The following is a 21,227-nucleotide window of genomic DNA, read 5'->3' as shown; positions in this document are numbered from 1 at the left end:
CTACTGTGCTAAACAGTAACTTTCCTAGCCTGTTCCCAGATTTGTTTGTGCTTTATAGCCAACTACTATGATCATTGTCATGCCTGACGACCATTGGAGCTGGCAATACAACACACACAGATTTGGGACCAGGCTATAAAGTGTTAGATAAAGTTCTGGGTAGTTTCCATTGTGACAGGTGTCGTCAGTCCAACGGTGATGGGGACACTCACTCTGGTGGATGTACAATACAGTGAAATCAGAACCGGATCTCAACCAGTCAGACAGATCAAAATGATTGATGAGCCTGTCTACACGTAGAAATGTTAAATAACTTGTCTTCGTGCCAGCTCTGTCTCTTATTAGTGACTGATGTAATTCCAACCTCCCATTCGATATGAACTTATTCCTTCACCATGGCTTTTGAAATATTCAGTGCAGTTTAATCTAGAGTGTGGGTAATACTTTTACTTTGACATGAATTAAGTATTTCATGATTTTCGGGATTAGACTCCACACCAGACTGTGGATTACTGTTGACCTGGTGTGACGCTGCCACAAGTGTGAGTTGATAGGCACATACAAACATACTTATGACAGGTTTAAATTATAATGATAATGTTATTAAACTTCTATAGTGCTTTTCATATAATCTCAAAGCGTTTCAAGAGAAAAAAACAAACAAGCAATATATCATGACAGTTCTGACTGCATTATTTGCACTGCAATTCGAAGATGGCTGCCAAAGCCATTTCTGGTGCTCATCCATTTAAGACAGACCCTTTAAGAGCTACATCCATTTTTGGACTTAGAAATGAATAGTGTGTACCTGTTGATTCTTGAAGAATATAAAGTGCCTTCAGAAAGTATGCATACCCCTTGACTTAGTCCACATTTTGTTATGTTACAGCCTGAATTCAAAATTGATAAAATATGTTTTTACCCATCTACACACAATACCCCATAATGGCAAAGTTAAAACATGTTTTTAGAGATTTTAGCAAATTTATTAAAAATGAAATACAGAAATATCTCATTTACTTAAGTATTCACACCATACAATACTTTGTAGATGCACCATTGGCAGTGATTAGAGCTGTGAGTCTTTCTTGGTATGTCTCTAAAGCCTTGATTGGCAGTTTGAATTGACTCAAGTCACATTTTTTTTGCATATCTGATTCAAATCTGTTCCTTTTCCTGCAGTCTGAACAGTCAAAAAGCACATGGAATCGGATATTTCAAGCCACATTTTAAACCACCTTCATAAGTGGTTTGAAGTAAGATACAAATCTGATTCCTGGCCATGCGACTTATTTTCCCTCAAGTGGTTTTTAGACTGTTATTTGGAATATCTTCTTGCTTGCTAGCTACTCTGTCGATAGTTTGACAAGAACATGTGGTAGCTAACTAGCTTGTTAATTGTTTACAAACAAATAAGTGGACATGCTATAGCTAAACAGCTAGCTAGTTGATTGCTGTGGCTAGCCAAAATGTACTTGTTTTGAAAGTTGGATCATCTTATCCTTTGAGGCTATAAAAGTGTTCTTCCACTATGATTTTGAACATTCAAATCAACTGGGAAACGTCCATGGCAATTCATCTCCCAGTATCTGGTGGAAAGCAGACTGAACCAGGTTTTCCTCTAGGATTTTACCTGTGCTTAGCTCGATTCCATTCATTTTTTATCCTGAAAAACTCCCCAGTCCTTAATGATTACATGCATACCCATAATATGATGCAGCCACCACCATGCTTGCCGTAACAAAGGGGTGGAATACTTATTGACTCGGCTTTTCATTTGAATGAATTTGTAAACATTTCGAAAAACAAAGTTCCACTTTCACATTATGGGGTATTGTGTGTAGGCCAGTGACAAAACATCTCAATTTAATCCATTTTAAATTCAGGCTGTAACAGAACTAAATGGGGAAAAAGTCAAGGAGTGTAAATACTTTCTGAAGGCACCGTAACTTATAAATGCCTCACAATCTCAGTTCAACTGTCGTACCCCATTAGAACCCAAAATATAAGCTTGTTTTACTCCGATATTTGTAAACGAAGTAAACTATATATTACACTATATATTACACTACTATTACACTAACTACACTATATTCACTAAAAACATGGTTAACACTATCCTTTTTACTTCATGGATGGTCATGGTCAGTCCTTGCATCCATAGCCCTGTCTATGAAATTGAGAGTGGTTACATTTCTCCATTCCCATCCCTCAGCTTTTAACCAAAATGGGCAGGGAAAATGCTTCTGTATTGTTTCAACTGCTGAATGCTGCTTTAAGAAAAGGTAGCATTTTGGGGAAATGTTTGGTCTTTACCTGGGGCTGAGGTTTTAATGTAACGAAAAGCCTTTAGCAGCCTAGACATAGCCATTAAAGTAAATATATATTGCTCATTATTGTGGACTTTACTCACCCTTCAACGAGTAGAGTTTTTGTTTGTTTTGAGGATTCTATGCACATTGAGCCATGTGAGGAAATCTCTACACATAGTGGGTTACTGTTGACCTGGTGTGATGCTGCCACAAGTGGGAGTTGATAGGCACATACAAACATACTTATGACTGGTTTAAATGATCATAATTATAAGTTATTGAACTTCTATAGCACTTTTAATAGAACCTCAAAGCACTTCAATAGCAAGAAACAAACAAGCAATATATCACAACAGGTTAACCAATAGAAGATGGAGAGGATCAGTTCATGGCTTGAGCAGAGGGAGCAGGTCAGAGGATGGTAGATGATGGTGATGGAGTCTGCTGGTGATCCACTAGACTTCTCCTCTTCCACTCTCTGTATCACCCACTTGGGTGATGCCTCAGCAGCTCTGGGCACCCAAAAAATGTGCGTTCGATTTGAGCGGTGCACGACTCCCTCACCGGCTTCGCCCAGTCACATGACATGCCATTACCCCGGTTCAACCTGGGACAGCTTAATCGAATCGCCTCATTGGTTACAATATGTTACAATATGTACCTATTTTGCTCACATAATATCACTTTGCCAGTCTTGCTTTTAAATTGTAACTTATTTTGAGATCTAAGCTGATTGTTACACTGGCTACTGCTGTAGTGTTCTTCTGAGGTGTAAGTCAGGTAAACAAATAGGAACACACACACACACACAAACACACACACACATATTCATGCCAGCTCAGGTCCAGCTTTAGAGTGAGGTTGTGAGCTGTCTTGGTGTCATGTGCCAGACTTGCTGACTTTTTATAATCATTAAAGATAGACTATCTATCCAGCTATATTTCACCTTGACTCCATGCCAAAGCTTCTCCTCCTCCCATAGTGTAAACTAACCCCACTGGTGTGCCTGTGCCAGTCATTCACTGTGGAGGAGTTTGGGGAGTGACGCAAGTGAACTAAGTCCGATGCTGAAGGGCATCAGACTTAGGTCACGCAGGCCAAACACCTGGCCAGACAGACATCAGCCTGGTCCCCGATCTGTATGTGCTACCTTGCCTGTTCCTATAGTCATTGTCATGTGACCAGTGTACACAGAGGCATGTACTGTAGAGTGGAGTTTGGAATAAATGCTAACATGGATAGAAGTGGATTATTACTGTGACGACACAGAGGGGAGGAATTGCATATCTCAATGATGCCTGTATATCCAGGCATATGATATGGGCTATACACAAGCACTTCCTCTAAATGCCCTGGTTCATTGTAGTCATCACCATTGCTGAATGCTAGGATAAAGTCAGTGAGACAGAGAGAGCACAGAAAGAGGTTCAGACAGCTATAAAGCCTATCTGAAGTGGTGAGCCCGGCTTCCTTCAACCCACAGCTCTTAGAAGCTTACATGCCTCTCTTTTCCTGCTCACATCATAGGCCATCGGGGAACTGCAAGAGCAGCACACTCCATCAGTCATCCTTCACATCAACACACACACATCTATGATCACACACCAGTAGCGTAGCCAGAAATTCATTGGTGGTTGGGCCCTGGCAATTTGATACACTACAAAATACACTACATGACCAAAAGTATGTGGACACCTGCTCGTCTGACATCCCATTCCAAAATCATAAGAGATAATACAGTGGGGAGAACAAGTATTTGATACACTGCCGATTTTGCAGGTTTTCCTACTTACAAAGCATGTAGAGGTCTGTAATTTTTATCATAGGTAGACTTCAACTGTGAGAGACGGAATCTAAAACAAAAATCCAGAAAATCACATTGTATGATTTTTAAGTAATTAATTTGCATTTTATTGCATGACATAAGTATTTGATCACCTACCAACCAGTAAGAATTCCGGCTCTCACAGACCTGTTAGTTTTTCTTTAAGAAGCCCTCCTGTTCTCCACTCATTACCTGTATTAACTGCACCTGTTTGAACTCGTTACCTGTAGAAAATACACCTGTCCACACACTCAATCAAACAGACTCCAACCTCTCCACAATGGCCAAGACCAGAGAGCTGTGTAAGGACATCAGGGATAAAATTGTAGACCTGCACAAGGCTGGGATGGGCTACAGGACAATAGGCAAGCAGCTTGGTGAGAAGGCAACAACTGTTGGCGCAATTATTAGAAAATGGAAGAAGTTCAAGATGACGGTCAATCACCCTCGGTCTGGGGCTCCATGCAAGATCTCACCTCGTGGGGCATCAATGATCATGAGGAAGGTGAGGGATCAGCCCAGAACTACACGGCAGGACCTGGTCAATGACCTGAAGAGAGCTGGGACCACAGTCTCAAAGAAAACCATTAGTAACACACTACGCCGTCATGGATTAAAATCCTGCAGCGCACGCAAGGTCCCCCTGCTCAAGCCAGCGCATGTCCAGGCCCATCTGAAGTTTGCCAATGACCATCTGGATGATCCAGAGGAGGAATGGGAGAAGGTCATGTGGTCTGATGAGACAAAAATAGAGCTTTTTGGTATAAACTCCACTCGCCGTGTTTGGAGGAAGAAGAAGGATGAGTACAACCCCAAGAACACCATCCCAACCGTGAAGCATGGAGGTGGAAACATCATTCTTTGGGGATGCTTTTCTGCAAAGGGGACAGGAAGACTGCACCGTATTGAGGGGAGGATGGATGGGTCCATGTATCGCGAGATCTTGGCCAACAACCTCCTTCCCTCAGTAAGAGCATTGAAGATGGGTCGTGGCAGAGTCTTCCAGCATGACAACGACCCGAAACACACAGCCAGGGCAACTAAGGAGTGGCTCCGTAAGAAGCATCTCAAGGTCCTGGAGTGGCCTAGCCAGTCTCCAGACCTTAACCCAATAGAAAATCTTTGGAGGGAGCTGAAAGTCCGTATTGCCCAGCGCCAGCCCGGAAACCTGAAGGATCTGGAGAAGGTCTGTATGGAGGAGTGGGCCAAAATCCCTGCTGCAGTGTGTGCAAACCTGGTCAAGAACTACAGGAAACGTATGATCTCTGTAATTGCAAACAAAGGTTTCTGTACCAAATATTAAGTTCTGCTTTTCTGATGTATCAAATACTTATGTCATGCAATAAAATGCAAATTAATTACTTAAAAATCATACAATGTGATTTTCTGGATTTTTGTTTTAGATTCCGTCTCTCACAGTTGAAGTGTACCTATGATACAAATTACAGACCTCTACATGCTTTGTAAGTAGGAAAACCTGCAAAATCGTCAGTGTGTCAAATACTTGTTCTCCCCACTGTATGGAGTTGGTCCCCCCTTTGCTGGTGTAACAGCCTCCACTCTTCTGGGAAGGCTTTCCACTAGTTGTTGGAACATTGCTGCGGGGACTTGCTTCTATTCAGCCACAAAACCATTAGTGAGGTAGGGTGCTGATGTTGGGTGATTAGGCCTGGCTCACAGTCGGCGTTCCAATTCATCGCAAAGGTGTTCGATGGGGTTGAGGTCAGGGCTCTGTGCAGGCCAGTCAAGTTCTTCCACACCGATCTTGACATTTCATTTCTGTACGGACTTCACTTTGTGCACGGGGGCATTGTCATGCTGAAACAGGAAAGGGCCTTCCCCAAAGTGTTGCCGCAAAGTTGGAAGCACAGAATCATCTTTTTTTTGTTGCCTGAAACCCTCACCCCATTTCTCTACACATTTCCCCCAATGTTACTCTTACCATTCTGATTTCACTCCCAAGAACACTCTAGTAAATAACTTCCACTGAAGATGTTCAATTTCACTGAAGAAGGATGCAAATCAGGGGGAAAAAGGGTACTGCCCCTTTAAAAATATATATTTTATGATGTGAGCAGTCATGGTATGCTGTAGCGTTACGATTTTCCCTTCACTGGAACTAAGGAACCTAGCCCGAAACATGAAAAACAGCCCCAGACCATTATTCCTCCTCCACCAAACTTTACAGTTGGCACTATGCATTCGGGCAGGTAGCATTCTCCTGGCATCCGCCAAACCCAGATTCATTCATCCCTCCAGAGAACGTGTTTCCACTGCTCCAGAGTCAAATGGCAGTGAGCTTTACACCACTCCATCCGACGCTTGGCATTGCTCATGGTGATCTTAGGCTTATGTGTGGCTGCTTGGCCATGGAAACCCATTTCATGAAGCTCCCTATGAACAGTTATTGTGCTGACGTTGCTTTCAGAGGCAATTTGGAACTCAGTAGTGAGTGTTGCAACCGAGGACACTATGCGCTTCAGCACTCGGTGGTCCTGTTCTGTGAGCTTGTGTGGCCTACCACTTCGCAGCTGAGCCGTTGTTGCTCCTAGACTTTTCCACTTCACAATAGCAGCACTTACAGTTGACCGGGGCAGCTCTAGCAGGGCAGAAATTGATCGAACTGACTTGTTGGAAAGATGGCATCCTATGATGGTGCCACGTTGAAAGTTACTGAGCTCTTTGTAAGGCTATTCTACTGCCAATTTTTGTCTATGGAGATTGCATTGCTGTTTGCTTGATTTCATACACATGTCAGCAACGGGTGTGGCTGAAATAGCTGAATTCACTAATTTGAAGGGGTGTCCACATACTTTTGTATATATAGTGTATTTTTTTGTAACGTCAGTTGAGTTGAATCAACAAACCACAGCACAAATTGATGGGTACACTTCCTGCTTTGCTCCTATGGGTACACTTGAAAAAGGCCGCTAGTCCACCCATTATGCCATCATTTACTTCAATGGGGACGCCCGTTCTATTTATTCTATTTCTATGGGTGGGCCTGCAGAAATTTTAGTGGCCAAAAAATAAATATATGTAGGAAGCATTTTTTAGGTGGGTCAGTTAACTTCCTGCAATGCTACACTTTTTACCATAGGTCAAAGATAGTTTTATTGCTAATCTCATGCTATTCTACACATTTTGCCATGAGGCTGAGAGAAAATGTTGCTGTTTTAAAGCTAATTATCGCTAACATATAGGTGTGTTGACGGTGAAGAAGGCACGGGATTATGAGCTGTCTTATTTGCTAAATGAACAAATGAAGTAGGCAGTGGCATGGTGCATATAGCCATGGGAGCACAGTGATATATGCCTCAATGCAGTCATATTTGTGGCTTATTGGGGGTGTGGCTTTCAGTTAGTTATTTTGGACCACCCATCCCTTGAGAGTGAATGTCATTTCAGAACATCTGAATGCCATTCCAGTAAACTGCTTGCTATGAATTCTATCTGATGGTGTTCGCATGTTTAGGTCAAAAGACAAATAATGTCCTGTTTGGAACACTGACAAGTAGAGAGAATTCAAAGATTTTTGTTGTTGTTGTTGCTCAATATGGTTGGGTGGGTCTGGCTCCCACTGGGTGGGCCCCATGGGTGGACCCATGGGTGGGCCCCACCCCCAAACTTAACAATTCTAAATGAATGCCTAAACTTAACCTTCAAATTGGACTTTTATGAGAGCTTGTTGGGTGCACACGCACACACACACACACACACAGGATCACATGCAGGTACGGCCACACACACTTCAAAATGGCAAAGACACACAAAAAATCACATGCACACACATATATGTATACACACACACATACACATAGAAACGCAGTCTCACACACACAAACACATACTTCAAAACTGGCCTATAAAGCCCCAGGGGACCAGGGTGTGGACGGTGGGGTGATAGGGGGAGGAAGAGAAGAGGCAGTCCAACACAAACACGACCCCCTCGTGAACCTGGCATTTCCTGTTCCCTCCTCCTTATCTCTTTTCATGCCGCTCTCATTTTCTCCTAGATTTTTTCACCTCGCTAGCTGACACAGCTGCAAGTCTGTGAGACTCGGCCCACTCTCTGACAAACTTCAAACTTCATCTGTCCGTGGGTTTGTGTGCAAGAGATTGGTGAGGAAGAGGAATGCAACATTCTTGCACATAGTGAACAACTGAACACCGATACTCAATGACTCATTTCCACGTCGATGAAAACTGCACTTTCAATATGCCAGTACAAACAGTCAGTATCAATGGAGGCAAAATGCATCAGTGAGGTCAAATTAACTTCCACCAACACTACTGTAGGAGTTACAGTGGAACTCCATCATATCCTTCCTCAGAATGTTGTGGGAATGTTGTCTAGTGATTCACATGCTTTGTTCACTTGTCGGAACTCACATTGATTCAGTGAATTTGACGTTATTGTTTGGCAACTCACTCTGCTGATACCAGATTCAGGGAATTGAATGAAAGTGTTATTCCCAGTAACTGACAAATTGGTAATGGCAGGGAGGAAGTGAGCTCACCAAGGTTGGGGTCTGTCTGTATTAGTGTTGTTTTCCTCCATTCATGAATCAATGGACTGGATTTCCACATGGTCTGTTTTCAAGGCCAGTTTTGGCATCAGAATCAGAACTGTTTTCCTATCAAATATTCAGCATTAAACAAATACCATCTTCTAGAGTGTCCCACTCCCAACTCCTTACACAGTGAAGAATGGGCAATACAGGTAAATAAATCCTGATACTAAATAAACAATGATACTGGAGACTAAAGAGGGACCTGAGCTAGCTGTGTGTGTGTGTGTGTGTGTGTGTGTGTGTGTGTGTGTGTGTGTGTGTGTGTGTGTGTGTGTGTGTGTGTGTGTGTGTGTGTGTGTGTGTGTGTGCTTGCGCAAGCGTGCCTGTTCTGTTTTGTGTCACTCATTGATAAGGGATTGTTTCTTCCTGGGAGATATGAGGGGAAACTGTAGAAGGTATCTTCTTCCTGTTTATAGCATCCGTCTTGTTAACACTTCACCCCCCAAAAAAACACAGAAAGCATGGAGAGATAAGGATAGAAAGGGGTTGAGGATGAATAGACAGGCCGAGGTAAACAGAATTTAGGCTTGGGTGGCATAATTAGACAAGAGGTAATCTGTTACTAGTGGTATCAGAACTCTAGGCCTGTTCTGGTATCTAAAGACATGGGGATACTTGTAAACCAGGTGTCTCTGATTGCCTATTTTAGGTGAGTTTTGGGTAATTGCTTATCTGGATCTCCCACAGTGATACAACAAAATGTTAAGATAAATAAAATGGTGACCACCTGTTGCCATTGGTATGCATTGGTATACATTGGTATACATTGCCACTGGATTTCTGAGCTCTGTTGGTTATATCAAAGTATTTCCAAAAGTTTATTGCAATGACAAAAAATACAAACAGTATGGGGTAAAATGTTAAGATTTTCTATACGCAACATCGGACAATTCATCTTGATAACATCATTGGTCATTTGGAATGTATCTGAAAAAGAAGTAGATGGGCTAACGGAGGAAAACAATACCTACAGGCTGCCAAACTCAATGGCTGGTGAATGGGTGAAGCCTGACCAACTATCTCCCATAAAATGACAGCAGACGCTGACCATAGCATTAGCGTGGCGGCACCTCTTCCCTGGACAACAACATGTTACTGGGAGATCCGGTCAAGACAGGGTCAAGCCTATTTGACATTGTTTTAAGGTCATAAAGAGACCAACAGTTCTTTACCAATGCCTAACTTAAACCTGGCTCTAAAAATCCATGCTCAGGGCTAGGTAGATGATCAATCCAGGCTGTTCAGAAATGGAAGGGTTACGAGGAAAAGTCCACATAAAATGGTGGCATGGTCTGGTACCATTAATCCCAGTGGTCAGACTGTGGTCAGACCAAAGTGGACCAGGGAGGTTTGTACATTTTAGCACTTTAAAGAGTCTCTTTATGTCAACAGCTCTATTCTGGCTAACGGTGCCTGTAATGGTCACATAAAAGGTGTCAGTGTTTTGGACTGCGCCATCGAAAGCAAGATGGAAGGAGGGTCCTTCTTTTAATGACCATGTGACATTATACTTTAGAGTAGCCTCGGGTTATACAAGAGTGGAGCCAGCGAGACTGTGTGTCTGGCTGCCTATGTGGCCCCTATTTACCTCAGCCTATACCTCCCCCTCTGTGTTCCACGATATGGGTCATTTCGCACCACGCACCCCTCAAGGAAGCTCTGGACCGGTCCACATACTGCTGCTTACGGGGGATTAAAGTTTCCAACGGGAGCACAATCAGATCAAAGAGCATTGCGGTATATGGGCAACTCAATCTAAAAAGAGCCTGACTAAACAACTTTTCATTCAGGGTAAAGCCACCAGGTACCGCCGTGGGCGAGGACTACAGACAATGTGATTTCTAATTTAGGTTGGGCAGTCAGGGACCAGGGAGAGTTTGTGCACTTCTGAAACTACACAAGGCTCTAAACTAAGGCCACCTCTGTGACTGACAGGCTAGCCGGGGAACAAGGTTACTTTTGAACAGCTACCCATACGTGCAGAATTTGCTCAAGCACAGAATAAACAAGACTCATTGCCCTTTCTCCCTCTCCACACATTTGGGCCTTAGGAAGCACACTTGCACTCGCAAGCATCCTTGAATTAGTTTCCCCACATCAGCAACCTCATTAGAAACGATCAGGCACTTCTCTTATTAAATTACGTTAAGGTAGTACAGTAAATGCAGTGTTGTGAATTAAAAGGCTGCGTGTATCAAACATGGCCTAATAGAATAACATAGTTGAATGAATCCAGAAGCCAACATCCTTTCCCCTGGCATTATGCCATGTCTTCTCTCCTTTGTGATTTCATGGTCGTTTAAACACTGCTCAGGTTGTAACTGGTGTTTTGGCACTGATGTTGGTTCCCACTCTGGTGTTTTGAGTGCTGTTGTCAAAAGACAGGGAGTGATTTGGCACCTGGGTGTCATCTGTGATCGACCTCTGGCCTAACAGTTCTCTGCTATTCCCCTCATTAATAAAGGCTAAAGATAACGTTTCCCCTGCACATGTTAACTATGCACCTGCAGACCTCCACTGAGAGATCTACAGTAAATGTTTGCTCTGAGCCTAAGGAGGTATGCCAGAATTATAATAGTTACGTAATGTTAAAGATTATTGCTAAAGATTACAGACTTTGGCCTCTGCACTAAATTAATAACCGCAAATCTTTTAAAGCATACTACAACTCTTAAATCTGTACTTTTTACCATCTCAACACGCAATGGTTCCACAAAACTACCCGTGTTAGAATGAAAGAAAGGTTGAGTCGAGCTGCAAACACATATCTCCACATCTCCTGTCCCTACAAGCCATGTCCACTTAGTTCCATGTTGTGGGACAAGGTAAGTGCTTACAAGGCCTCTGTGTTGCCACATCCGACCATCCCACTGTCCAAGAAATAACAACAGAGCAAACCGCCACAGAAAGGAAGCGTAGACCCAAGCATGTTACTGCAGGTAGGGAGTGGTGGAGGGTAATGGAGAGTTAGAGGCCCATGTCTCCAGGTGAAGGACTCAGACAAATGTTAGCCAGACCGCCCAGGCCGCGTGAGGACAATAGAGCCTGTCAGAGAGCCACTCACTGTCCTCAACACCTCTGTCGCGGGACAGGTGGTAAGTGACGCGCCGTCGCACTTTTGCCTTCCGGCGTCTTCCTCTAGGAGATGAGGAAAATTAGAAGAACCAAGGTGAAATGGTAGAATTTTATGGACCTGTGAATGGAGAGCAGTAGACTTAATATAGGCCTAGATGAGGCTTCCCTCCCATGTGTGAGTGAATTTGCCTGCATCTTTCTCCACATCTGTCCAGAGCCAGGTATTTGACAGATCCCTCCTCGTGTCCATGGGCAGTATTCTCGTCTGCCTTTCCCTTTGTGATCAAGACACTTTTGATGTCTGCTGCCTCCCACAAGCTCTGTCCAGTTTCATCCTCCATTGTAGAGCACCTCTGTTGGCAAAGGTAGCTAAAGCAGGAAGAAAAACCCGCCCACGGGCCTTCAAGGTTCCTTCCACGAGTCTATAAATACAGCCGGAACAAAGTGCAGATATGGAAAGTGATGTTATTTCCAAAAAGAGTTTATTGAATTGAACACTCTTCAGTGAATACACTGAATAACCTAATCCAGGGTACTAAGTCGAAGTTTGGGGTTATTGTGTGCCCACTGAGGGAGAAGTCGGTCACATTGGACTGTATAACCCACAGGTACTAACCTCCGACCAAAAGTCAACATAGCTTCCCTTGACAGAGAAAGGCATCTTTTACAAAAGCTACGTAAGAGAAATTATATCATAACCATGGAAAAGGAGAATATTTGCAGTAGGTAGCAGCTGGCTATGTTGGTTACAAAAAAACATGAGGGTTAAATCCACTTTCATTATGATCATGTAAACTACGGAGGGAGGGGCCGTCAAAGCAAACGCACACGGACCTCCTTTTCATGTCTGTTCCAACAAACACTCCCACTTTGACGGTTCTCAATATTATTGAAGTCGGCCGTATTGACACCTAGCTTTGACTTGCTGTTCAGCTATCACGTTGACCTACATACGGACACTTATCCGGAAGTTTCCACTGTTTGTTTTCGCAGAACGCCTGAATGTGTTGCTTCCAATGGTTTGTGTATTGAGGTGTAGGCCGAATGACATCTGCTGCTTGGCTCTTAACACACTTTTCATTACGATGGCATGTCCTCTGGCTTAGCCCAGCATATCTGGCATTGTTTTAAGGGGACAAAGACATTTAGTTGTTCACCCAGAGGCTACACTTCCCCGAGCCAACTGGAAACGCGTAGGCCTCCAGAGAATGTTATCCTCCATCCTCTGCCATGCTTTGACTCCTTTTTTCTTCACTTCTTCCAATAATATTGTTTTTTAATCAGATAAAATACGACACATGGCACATTCATGTCTTTCTCATCGCACGCTTCGGATTCCCAGCACCTTGTGACTGTTTTCCTCAGCGAGCAATGGGGCTGAAACAGTGAGCTGTCTAGAGATGAGTCAGTGAGAGGATGGCTCTGACCCACAACACAGAGCTTAGCATCTCGATAGGCCTCGGCCATAGCCCCAACCATCAATCAGATCTCCACCCCCAGTCGCTATCCAGGTGAGCCAAAATAACCTTGCCGCTAGCGTCGACAATTCCCGACATTTTTAGGGCTCTGGGAACTCTCACCCTCTTCTCCCTCCTTTTTTGTCTCTTTTTCTCTCCCTCGCTCTTTTTCTTGGTGCGATTACGTGTGTTTAACAAAACAACGTGGAGGCACGGTGTTCCTCGGCAGATGTAAACAAACAAAAAAGGTGTTGTGACTGGGAGGAGAGGGCAGGGGAAGGGAGTAAAGGTCAGAGTAGATGTACAGAGTGGAAGTATCTGGGGCATGCTAGGGTCGCACAGAATGCCACCAGGTCTGGGCTCTGGAGCCTGGCTGCCTGGACTATGTACACATGCCGTGAGCTGTGAGAGGAATTAATAGGCAGGTCATGCTGATGGAACCAAACGATTAAAAGTTCTGGAAAATAGAGAACACAGAGGGAATGGTGGTTGTGATCATTAGGCCTAGATGTATACAGTGGGAAAAGTTCCCATACATAAAACAACGGGTTGGATACGATGTATACTCTCTGCTTAGTGTTATGGGTTTGCAGATCAGAGTTGTGTTTCAAGAGGGAGGATATACTGTACGGTAGGGTGGAGATTTTCAGTTGGAGACAGACCATGACAGACACATATCAGGAAAGCCCTGATGCCAAGCCATATATCCTTTCACATCATATCTGTGTCAGTGAAAGGGAAGGGAAGGGGTCTGCATCCAGAAAATGCCCAGAAGGTGAAGTTGACTTTGTTTCTCCTTAATTCGCCCATATTCACCATCACCAACAACTCAATGAAAATGTACAGCAACCTTCATTTGGTTTGCTGGGTAGATTGATTGATTCTGAACAACAACTGGACAAGAACTGCCACAAAAGACAGACCCATGGGCCATGGCGCCTCTTTTCTGTTGATTAGTGCGCAATCTCACTTCTTATGAAAGACAAACCAACCAACTAAACATCAATAGGCCTCATGCCATTACATGATTACCTTTGTGCCTCCATATGTCTAACAAGCGGTGGGGGATGATGGCTGTAAATGGTCGGAGAATCTGAGAGAGCCCAGGCCAAGAGGCTGGAGGTGAAGGTGTTAATCATTTTAAAAGTGTGTGTGTGTGGGGGGGGTGTGGGGGGGGGGGTAAAAACAATTTCTGGTAGGTTTAAAATAAAAATGCTGACAACCCGACATATAGTAAAGGTCATTGTTCTTTGCTTCTTTCCTGTGTATCCGGTGTCTTAGTGAAATAAAACCTATGCAAAGAGAAAGTCATAGCTATCTCTAATAGGCACTTCTTAAAGACACTATAGACTCTATACTGACTATACACTAGGTTCCTTTTAGGAACACTCAGAATCAAGAGCCAACACTGACGGCTGAGAAAGTGCATAGACATGTAGTATTCTTTACTCTCCCAAACTGGGTCACAGTAACAGCTCAGGCAGCCAGCCTGTTAATTGCCAATGTGTCATATATCCTTCCACAGGCACGGATTGGGGATGTAACACTGGGTGAGCCCTGCGTTTAGGTTGGTAAAGGTAGGGCAGACAACTCTGAGTTGGGGCACTCACATCCTGTCTGTGTGAGCCAATCACTCTCAGATAGTGGCCTCCGCAGACCAGATCCAGGCCGGATGACTTTACATTTGGGTGTCTTTGGTGGCAGCAGTGGGATCTGGAACAACTTTGTTGGACTCCCATGGCGACCCTGTTGTCTCCCCGGCGCCCCCGCCCCTCGATACGTGATTGTTCATTGCTTTCCAGGGATTATCACCATACGTTAATAGGAGCTCAAACAGATGACTGGCTCCAGGAATTGTGCTAGGATTTAGCCACCTGCTATGATGGCGTCTCACATCTGAGGTGGCGAGCATAGTGAGGAACAAAGAGGGGTGATTTGCATTTCGCAGGATATGCACTCGCTCCCTCGTGGGGGAAAGATGGCATCAAACAAGGTTGGGGTCTTTTGCTACCTCACACTCAGTGCCCACAGCAGGAAGTGGGGCTTCCTTGAGCCAGGGTTTGGGGCCATAGGTCAGCCAATGGGATCAGCAGATCATGTTACAGCACACAGATGTGAGAGAGGAGCAGTGGCACCGGTCCGGAGGTAGCCAAAATGCAGTGTGACTGACAGGTTGACCTCTGATTAGAGAAAACCGGAAAGGGAATCTCTTTTACTGAATTAGTTTCTTCACACACTGGAGAAGTAAAATAAAGGTAAAATAAAAGTTAAATCTAAAATAAATAAATTAAAGAAGAACGAGTGAAAATAAGTGTTTCTGTTTTCTGTATGTGAGTGCATGTGTGTATCTTTGAGTGTGTTTATACTCTCTGCAGAGCAGGGACGTTATGCAGCCCCAAAATCTGAGGGGGCACAATGTATGTGAGGATGGCTGGGGGGGGGTCTGGAGGGGGGCTAGGGCCCCCATCCTTAAAATGGAAAATGTAGCATTTTTCAAACACCTGAGACACCTTTTTCCTGCAATCTAGAACCATAATCATTATGCTTCATTCTATGTCTAAAGTACGTTTATTTTTCAGCATATCTAAGCATAACTCTTGAGCTGTCTGTATCCTCCTGACTGGAGGCATGCCAGCTAAAATTGTTAGATTAGCTAGCTACTCTAAATTAATTGATAGCCTGAAATGGCTTCTTGGTAGCTGGTTATGAGGTTGGGAAGTCAACTTCATAAAATTGCTAGGTGGCTAGTAGTATTACAGAGAAACAACAACAACAAAATGTACACATATATACAGTATATACAGTACCAGTCAAAAGTTTGGACACACCTAATCATTCAAGGGCTTTTCTTTATTTTTACTAATTTCTACATTGTAGAATAATAGTGAAGACATCAAAAACTATGAAATAACATGTTTGGAATCATGTAGTAACCAAAAAAGTGTTAAACAAATCAAAATATATTTTATACTTGAGATTCTTCAAAGTAGCCACCCTTTGCCTTGATGACAGCTTTGCACACTTTTGGCATTTTCTCAACCAGCTTCATGAGGAATGCTTTTCCAACAGTCTTGAAGGAGTTCCCACATATGCTGAGCACTTGTTTGCTGCTTTTCCTTTCCTTTGCTGTACAACTCATCCCAAACCGTCTCAATTGGTTGAGGTTGGGTGATTGTGGAGACTAGGTCATCTGACGCAGCACTCCATCACTCTCCTTCTTGGTCAAATAGCCCTTATACAGCCCGGATGTGTGTTGGGTCATTGTCCTGTTGAAAAACAAATGATAGTCCCACTAAGCGCAAACCAGATGGGATGGTGTATCACTGCAGAATGCTGTGGTAGCCATACTGGTTGTGTGCCTTGAATTCAAAATAAATAACAGACAATGTCACCAGCAAAGCACACCCACACCATCACACCTCCTCCTCCATGCTTCACAGTGGGAACCACACATGCGGAGATCATCCGTTCACCTACTCTGCATCTCACAAAGACACGGCGGTTGGAACCAAAAATCTCCACATTTGGACTCATCAGACCAAAGGACAGATTTCCACTAGTCTAATGTCCATTGCTCGTGTTTCTTGGCCAAAACAAGTCTCTTCTTATTATTGGTGTCCTTTAGTAGTGGTTTCTTTGCAGCAATTCGAACATGAAGGCCTGATTCAAGCAGTCTCCTCTGAACAGTTGATGTTGAGATGTGTCTGTAACTTGAACTCTGTGAATACATTTTTGGGGCTGCAATCTGAGGTGCATTTAACTCTAATGAATTTATCCTCTGCAGCATAGGTGTCATAAGATGGCGCCGAAGAACATGGCTGACGTTTTACATTCTCCCAACCAGTTGTGCAATTTTGTATTTTTTTGCATTTTGTGTAACTTATTTTTTTACTTATTGTGTACATAATGTTGCTGCTACCGTCTCATATGACCGAAAATAACTTCTGGACATCAGAAAAGCGATTACTCACCGCGGACTGGAATAAACTTTTTCCTTTAATGAATCCGATGAGAAGGATATCCTGCTTTCACTGGAACAGGCCCAGATCCACGCCTTTTGCGTGAAGAAAAGTCGCCAGAAAAGGGGTCGCAGATCGGGGATCCTTCTGAGAATCCGGAGGCGAGCGAGCAAACTCCCAATGCCTTCCATTCTCCTTGCTAACGTACAATCATTGGAAAATAAATTGATGACCTACTATTAAGGTTATCCTACCAACGGGACATTAAAAACTGTAACATCTTATGTTTCACCGAGACGTGGCTGAACGAAGAAACTGACAATATAGAGCTGGCGGGATTTTCCATGCACCGGCAGAACAGAGATGCTACCTCTGGTAAGACGAGGGGTGGGTGTGTGTGTCTTTTTGTCAATAACAGCTGGTGCGCGATGTCTAGTATTAAAGAAGATTCAAGGTATTGCTCGCCTGAGGTAGACTACCTTATGATAAGCTGTCGACCACACTATCTACCAAGAGAGTTCTCATCTGTATTATTCGTAGCAGTCTATTTACCACCACAAAGCGAAGCTGGCACTAAGACCGCTCTCAACCAACTCCATAAGGCCATAAGCAAAGAAGAAAATGCTCACCCAGAAGCGGCGCTCCTAGTGGCCGGGGACTTTAATGCTGACAAACTTTTAAAAGTTTCACAAAAATTTTACCAGCATGTCACATGCGCAACCAGGGGAATAAAAATCCTAGACCACCTTTACTCCACACACAGATATGCATACAAAGCTCTCCCCTGCCCTCCATTTGGCAAATCTGACAATAATTCTATCTTCCTGATTCCTGCTTACAAGCAAAAACTAAAGCAGTAAGTACCAGTGACTCGCTCAATACGGAAGTGGTCAGATGACGCGGATGCTACACTACAGGCCTGTTTTGCTAGCACAGACTGGAATATGTTCCGGGATTCATCCAATGGCATTGAGGAATACACCACCTCAGTCATCGGCTTCATCAATAAGTGCATCGATGACGTCGTCCCCACAGTGACTATACGTACATATCCCAACCAGAAGCCATGGATTACAGGCAACATCCGCATCGAGCTAAAGGCTAGAGCTGCTTTCAATGAGCGGGAGACTAATCCGGACGCTTATAAGAAATCCCGCTATGCCCTAAGATGAACCATCAAGCAAGCAAAGCGTCAGTACAGGATTAAGATTGAATCCTACTACACCGGCTCTGATGCTCGTTGGATGTGGCAGGGCTTGAAAACTATTACGGACTACAAAGGGAAACCCAGACCCGAGCTGCCCAGTGATGCGAGCCTACCAGATGAGCTAAATGCCTTTTATGCTCGCTTCGAGGCAAGCAACAATGAAGCATGCACGAGAGCACCAGCTGTTCTGGGGGACTGTGTGATAACACTCTCGGTAGCCGATGTGAACAAAACCTTTAAAAAGGTCAACATTAACAAAGCCGCTGGGCCAGACGGATTACCAGGACGTGTACTCAAAGCATGCGCGGACCAACTGTCAAGTGTCTTCACTGACATTTTCAACCTCTCCCTGACCAAGTCTGTAATACCTACATGTTTCAAGCAGACCACCATAGTCCCTGTGCCCAAGGAAGCAAAGGTAACCTGCCTAAATGATTACCGCCCCGTGACACTCACGTCGGTAGCCATGAAGTGCTTTGAAAGGCTGGCCATGGCTCACATCAACAGCATCCTCCCGGACACCGTAGACCCACTCCAATTCGCATACCGCCCCAACAGATCCACAGATGACGCAATCTCAATCGCACTCCACACTGCCCTTTCTCACCTGGACAAAAGGAACACCTATGTGAGAATGCTGTTCATTGACTACAGCTCAGCGTTCAACACAATAGTGCCCATGACGCTCATCACTAAGCTAAGGACTCTGGGACTAAACACCTCCCTTTGCAACTGGATCATGGACTTCCTGACAGGCCACCCCCAGGTGGTAAGGGTCGGCAACAACACATCTGCCACGCTGATCATTAACACTGGGGCCCCACAGGGGTATGTACTTAGTCCCCTCCTGTATTCCCTGTTCACCCATGACTATGTGGCCAAACACAACTCCAACACCATCATTAAGTTTGCTGACGACACAACAGTGGTAGGCCTGATCACAGACAATGATGAGACGGCCTATAGGGTGGAGGTCAGAGAACTGGCAGTGTGGTGCCGGGAAAACAACCTCTCCCTTAATGTGAGCAAAACAAAGGAGCTGATCATGGACTACAGGAAATGGCTGGCCGAACAGGCCCCCATTAACATTGACAGGGCTGTAGTGGAGCGGGTCGAGAGTTTCAAGTTCCTTGGTGTCCTCATGACCAACGAACTATCATGGTCCAAACATACCAAGACAGTCGTGAAGAGGGCACGACAAAACCTATTCCCCTTCAGGAGACTGAAAAGATTTGGCATGGGTCCCAGATCCTCAAAAGGTCCTACAGCTGCACCATCGAAAGCATCCTGACCGGTTGCATCACCACCTGGTATGGCAACTGCTCGGCAACTGACTGTAAGGTGCTACAGAGGGTAGTGCGAACGGCCCAGTACATCACTGGGGCCAGGCTTACTGCCATCCAGGACCTACAGTATATAATAGGCGGTGTCAGAGGAAAGCCCATAAAATTGTCAGAGACTCCAGTCACCCATGTTATAGACTGTTTTCTCTGCTACTGCACGGCAAGCGGTACCGGAGTACCAAGTCTAGGACCAAAAGGCTCCTCAACAGCTATCTATCCCCAAGCCATTAGACTGCTGAACAATTCATAAAAATCACCACCGGACAACTTACATTGACCCCCCCCCCCCCCCCCCCCCCCCGCCCTCTTGTACACTGCTGCTACTCGGTGTTTGTTTGTTACCTATGCATAGTCACTTCGCCCCCACACCTACATGTACAGATTACCTCAACTAACCTGTACCTCAACTAGCCTGTACAACTCGGTACTGGTGCCCCCTGTTTTTAGCCTCGTTATTGTTATTCTTTTTGTGTGACTTTTTATTATTACTTTTTATTTTAGCCTACTTGGTAAATATTTTATTCTTCTTGAACTGCACTGTTGGTTAAGGGCTTGTAAGTAAGCATTACAGCAAGTCTACACTTGTTGTATTCGGCGCATGTGGCAAATACAGTTTGATTTGATTTGAACTCTGGATCTTCCTTTCCTGTGGCGGTCCTCATGAGAGCCAGTTTCATCATAACGCTTGATGGTTTTTGCGACTGCACTTGAAGAAACTTTCAAAGTAAGTTCTTGAAATTTTCCGCAGTGACTGACCTTTATGTCTTAAATTATAATTATGGACTGTCATTTCTCTTTGCTTATTTGAGCTGTTCTTGCCATACTATGAATTTGGTCCTTTACCAAATAGGGCTGTCTTCTGTATACCACCCCTACCTTGTTACAACACAACTGAATGGATCAAACACATTAAGAAGGAAAGAAATTCCACAAAATAACTTTTAACAAGGCACACCTGTTAATTGAAATGCATTCCAGGTGACTACCTCATGAAGCTGGTTGAGAGAATGCCAATAGTGTGCAAAGCTGGCAAAGGGTAGCTACTTTGAAGAATCTCAAATATAAAATATATTTAGATTTGTTTAACACTTTTTTGTTTACAACATGATTCCATAGGTGTTATTTCATAGTTCTGATGTCTTCATTAATTTTCTACAATGTAGAAAATAGTAAAAATAAAGAAAAACCCTGGAATGAGTAGGTGTGTCCAAACTTTTGACTGGTACTCTATATATATGTTTTTATTAAAACAGGACAAATCTGAGGGGGCATGTGCCCCTGTGCCCCCTATGGGCATGACGCCTCTGCGTGCAGAGTATTTCCAGTTACAGTGTGCTGTGCTACCTCACTCGCCCTGTCAAGAGTGATGAGAGCACGGGAATGAAAAACAGGTGTGTGTGTGAAATGTGTGGATCCCTTCTTTATCTCTTTCCTTTCCTCCCCCGGTCACCCAACCTTTTGGAGTCTGGCACTTT

The sequence above is a fragment of the Salvelinus alpinus genome, chromosome 4 (assembly GCF_045679555.1).
Source record: "Salvelinus alpinus chromosome 4, SLU_Salpinus.1, whole genome shotgun sequence".
Taxonomy (NCBI): Eukaryota; Metazoa; Chordata; class Actinopteri; order Salmoniformes; family Salmonidae; genus Salvelinus; species Salvelinus alpinus.
Note: the sequence above shows the minus strand (reverse complement) of the source record.